This window comes from Vanacampus margaritifer, unplaced genomic scaffold, assembly GCF_051991255.1.
Source record: "Vanacampus margaritifer isolate UIUO_Vmar unplaced genomic scaffold, RoL_Vmar_1.0 HiC_scaffold_34, whole genome shotgun sequence".
Classification (NCBI taxonomy): Eukaryota; Metazoa; Chordata; class Actinopteri; order Syngnathiformes; family Syngnathidae; genus Vanacampus; species Vanacampus margaritifer.
In genome coordinates this window covers 557,236-562,490 of record NW_027520744.1, presented here as the reverse complement: position 1 = coordinate 562,490, position 5,255 = coordinate 557,236, and positions in this window count along the sequence as shown.

The following is a 5,255-nucleotide window of genomic DNA, read 5'->3' as shown; positions in this document are numbered from 1 at the left end:
CATTGAAATGAATGGCTGGCTCCCAGTGGTCAAAATCCCCCATTGAAATGATAGGCGGGCGCCTAGGGGTCGAAATCCCGCAATGAAATGAATGGCGGGCACCCAGGGGTCGAATTCCCCTGTTGAAATGAATGGCGGGCACCCAGGGATCAAAATCCCCCAATGAAATGAATGGCGGGCTACCAGGGGTCGAAATCCCCCATTGAAATGAATGGCGGGCACCCAGGGGTCGAATTCCCCGATTTAAATGAATGGTGGGCTCCCAGGGGTCGAATCCCCCCATAGGAATGAATGGCGGGCTACCAGAGGTCGAAATCCCCCATTGAAATGAATGGCGGGCACCCAGGGGTCGAATTCCCCCATTTAAATGAATGGTGGGCTCCCAGGGGTCGAATCCCCCCATAGGAATGAATGGCGGGTTACCAGTTGTTGAAATCCCCCATTGAAATGAATGGCGGGCTACCAGGGATCGAGATCCCCCCTCAAGAATGAATGGCGGGGGCGCCTAGGGGTCGAAATCTCCCATTGAAATGAATGGCTGGCTCCCAGAGGTCGAAATCCCCCATTGAAATGAATGGCGGGCTCCCAGGGGTCAAATTCCCCCATTGAAATGAATGGCGGGCGACCAGGAGTCAAAATCCCCCATTGAAATGAATGGCGGGCGCCTAGGGGTCGAAATCCCCCATTGAAATGAATGGCGGGCTACCAGGGGTCGAATTCCCCCATTGAAATGAATGGCGGGCGCCCAGGAATCAAAATCCCCCAATGAAATGAATGGCGGGCTACCAGGGGTCGAAATCCCCCATTGAAATGAATGGCGGGGGCGCCTAGGGGTCGAAATCCCCCATTGAAATGAATGGCTGGCTCCCAGTGGTCAAAATCCCCCATTGAAATGATAGGCGGGCGCCTAGGGGTCGAAATCCCGCAATGAAATGAATGGCGGGCACCCAGGGGTCGAATTCCCCTGTTGAAATGAATGGCGGGCACCCAGGGATCAAAATCCCCCAATGAAATGAATGGCGGGCTACCAGGGGTCGAAATCCCCCATTGAAATGAATGGCGGGCACCCAGGGGTCGAATTCCCCGATTTAAATGAATGGTGGGCTCCCAGGGGTCGAATCCCCCCATAGGAATGAATGGTGGATTACCAGGGGTTGAAATCCCCCATTGAAATGAATGGCGGGCTACCAGGGATCGAGATCCCCCCATAGGAATGAATGGCGGGGGCGCCTAGGGGTCGAAATCCCCCATTGAAATGAATTGCTGCCTCCCAGAGGTCGAAATCCCCCATTGAAATGATTGGCGGGCTACCAGGGGTCGAAATCCCCCATTGAAATGAATGGCGGTTACCCAGGGGTCGAAATCCCGCAATGAATTGAATGGCGGGCTACCAGGGGTCGAAATCCCCCATTGAAATGAATGGCGGGCTACCAGGGATTGCGATTCCCCCATTGAAATGAATGGCGGGCGCCCAGGAATCAAAATCCCCCAATGAAATGAATGGCGGGCTACCAGGGGTCGAAATCCCCCATTGAAATGAATGGCGGGTACCCAGGGGTCGAAATCCCACAATGAAATGAATGGCGGGCTACCAGGGGTCGAAATCCCCCATTGAAATGAATGGCGGGCTACCAGGGATCGAGATTCCCCTATAGAAATGAATATTGGGCTCCCAGTGGTCGAAATCCCCCATTGAAATGAATGGTGGGCTAACAAGGCACGAATTCCCCTATTTAAGTGAATGGTGGGCTCCCAGGGGTCGAAATCGCCCATAGGAATGAATTGCAGGTTACCAGGGGTTGAAATCCCCCATTGAAATGAATTGCAGGTTACCAGGGGTTGAAATCCCCCATTGAAATGAATGGCGGGCTACCAGGGATTGAGATTCCCCCATAGGAATGAATGGCGGGGGCGCCTAGGGGTCGAAATCCCCCATTGAAATGAATGGCTGGCTCCCAGTGGTCGAAATCCCCTATTGAAATGAATGGCGGGCTACCAGGGGTCGAATTCCCCCATTGAAATGAATGGCGGGCGCCCAGGAATCAAAATCCCCCAATGAAATGAATGGCGGGCTACCAGGGGTCGAAATCCCCCATTGAAATGAATGGCGGGTGCCCAGGGGTCGAAATCCCCCATTGAAATGAATGGCGGGCTAGCAGGGATCGAGATTCCCCCATAGAAATGAATATTGGGCTCCCAGTGGTCGAAATCCCCCAATGAAATGAATGGCGGGCTACCAGGGGTCGAATTCCCCCATTGAAATGAATGGCGGGCTACTAGGGATCGAGATTCCCCCATAGAAATGAATATTGGGCTCCCAGTGGTCGAATTCCCCAATTTAAATGAATGGTGGGCTCCCAGGGGTCGAAATCTCCCATAGGAATGAATGGCAGGTTACCAGGGGTTGAAATCCCCCATTGAAATGAATGGCTGGCTCCCAGTGGTCGAAATCCCCCATTGAAATGAATGGCGGGCGCCCAGGAATCAAAATCCCCCAATGAAATGAATGGCGGGCTACCAGGGGTTGAAATCCCCCATTGAAATGAATGACGGGCGCTGAGGAATCAAAATCCCCCAATGAAATGAATGGCGGGCTACCAGGGGTCGAAATCCCCCATTGAAATGAATGGCGGGGGCGCCTAGGGGTCGAAATCCCCCATTGAAATGAATGGCGGGCTCCCAGGGGTCGAATTCCCCCATTGAAATGAATGGCGGGCGCCCATGAATCAAAATCCCCCAATGAAATGAATGGCGGGCTACCAGAGGTCGAAATCCCCCATTGAAATGAATGGCGGGCACCCAGGGGTCGAATTCCCCCATTTAAATGAATGGTGGGCTCCCAGGGGTCGAATCCCCCCATAGGAATGAATGGCGGGTTACCAGTTGTTGAAATCCCCCATTGAAATGAATGGTTGGCTACAAGGGATCGAGATCCCCCTCAGGAATGAATGGCGGAGGCGCCTAGGGGTCGAAATCTCCCATTGAAATGAATGGCTGGCCTTCCAGTGGTCGAAATCCCCCATTGAAATGAATGGCGGGCTCCCAGGGGTCAAATTCCCCCATTGAAATGAATGGCGGGCGACCAGGAGTCAAAATCCCCCATTGAAATGAATGGCGGGCGCCTAGTGGTCGAAATCCCCCATTGAAATGAATGGCTGGCTCCCAGTGGTCGAAATCCCCCATTGAAATCAATGGCGGGCTACCAGGGGTTGAATTCCCCCATTGAAATGAATGGCGGGCACCCAGGGGTCGAATTCCCTTATTGAAATGAATGGCGGGCACCCAGGAATCAAAATCCCCCAATGAAATGAATGGCGGGCGCCCAGTGGTCGAAGTCCCGCAATGAAATGATTGGCGGATACCCAGGGGTCGAATTCCCTTATTGAAATGAAAGGCGGGCACCCAGGGATCAAAATCCCCCAATGAAATGAAAGGCGGGCTACCAGGGGTCGAATTCCCCCATTGAAATGAATGGCGGGCTACTAGGGATCGAGATTCCCCCATAGAAATGAATATTGGGCTCCCAGTGGTCGAAATCCCCCATTGAAATGAATGGCGGGCTACCAGGGGTAGAATTCCCCCATTTAAATGAATGGTGGGCTCCCAGGGGTTGAAATCTCCCATAGGAATGAATGGCAGGTTACCAGGGGTTGAAATCCCCCATTGAAATGAATGGCAGGCTCCCAGTGGTCGAATTCCCCCATTGAAATGAATGGCGGGCGCCCAGGAATCAAAATCCCCCAATGAAATGAATGGCGGGCTACCAGGGGTTGAAATCCCCCATTGAAATGAATGACGGGCGCTGAGGAATCAAAATCCCCCAATGAAATGAATGGCGGGCTACCAGGGGTCGAAATCCCCCATTGAAATGAATGGCGGGGGCGCCTAGGTGTCGAAATCCCCCATTGAAATGAATGGCGGGCTCCCAGGGGTCGAATTCCCCCATTTAAATGAATGGTGGGCTCCCAGGGGTCGAAATCTCCCATAGGAATGAATGGCAGGTTACCAGGGGTTGAAATCCCACAATGAAATGAATGGCGGGCACCCAGGGGTCGAATTCCCTTATTGAAATGAATGGCGGGCTACTAGGGATCGAGATTCCCCCATAGAAATGAATATTGGGCACCCAGTGGTCGAAATCCCCCATTGAAATGAATGGCGGGCTACCAGGGGTCGAATTCCCCCATTTAAATGAATGGTGGGCTCCCAGGGGTCGAAATCTCCCATAGGAATGAATGGCAGGTTACCAGGGGTTGAAATCCCCCATTGAAATGAATGGCTGGCTCCCAGTGGTCGAAATCCCCCATTGAAATGAATGGCGGGCGCCCAGGAATCAAAATCCCCCAATGAAATGAATGGCGGGCTACCAGGGGTCGAAATCCCCCCTCAGGAATGAATGGCGGGGGCGCCGAGGGGTCGAAATCTCCCATTGAAATGAATGGCTTGCTCTCAGTGGTCGAAATCCCCCATTGAAATGAATGGCGGGCTCCCAGGGGTCGAATTCCCCCATTGAAATGAATGGCGGGCGACCAGGAGTCAAAATCCCCCATTGAAATGAATGGCGGGCGCCTAGGGGTCGAAATCCCCCATTGAAATGAATGACTGGCTCCCAGTGGTCGAAATCCCCCATTGAAATGAATGACGGGCTCCTAGGTGTCGAAATCCCCCAATTGAAATGAATGGCTGGCTCCCAGTGGTCGAAATCCCCCATTGAAATGAATGGAGGGCTCCCAGGGGTCAAAATCCCTCATTGAAATGAATTGCGGATTACCAGGGGTGGAAATCCCCCATTGAAATGTTTGGCGGGCTCCCAGGGGTCGAATTCCCCTATTGAAATGAATGGCGGGCACCCAGGGATCAAAATCCCCCAATGAAATGAATGGCGGGCTACCAGGGTTCGAAATCCCCCATTGAAATGAATGACGGGCTCCTAGGTGTCGAAATCCCCCAATTGAAATGAATGGCTGGCTCCCAGTGGTCGAAATCCCCCATTGAAATGAATGGAGGGCTCCCAGGGGTCAAAATCCCTCATTGAAATGAATGGCGGATTACCAGGGGTGGAAATCCCCCATTGAAATGTTTGGCGGGTGCCCAGGGGTCAAAATCCCGCAATGAAATGAATGGCGGGCACCCAGGGATCAAAATCCCCGAATGAAATGAGTGGCGGGCTACCAGGGGTCGAAATCCCCCAATAAAATGAATGGTGGGTGCCCAGGGGTCAAAATCCCGCTATGAAATGAATGGCGGGCTACCAG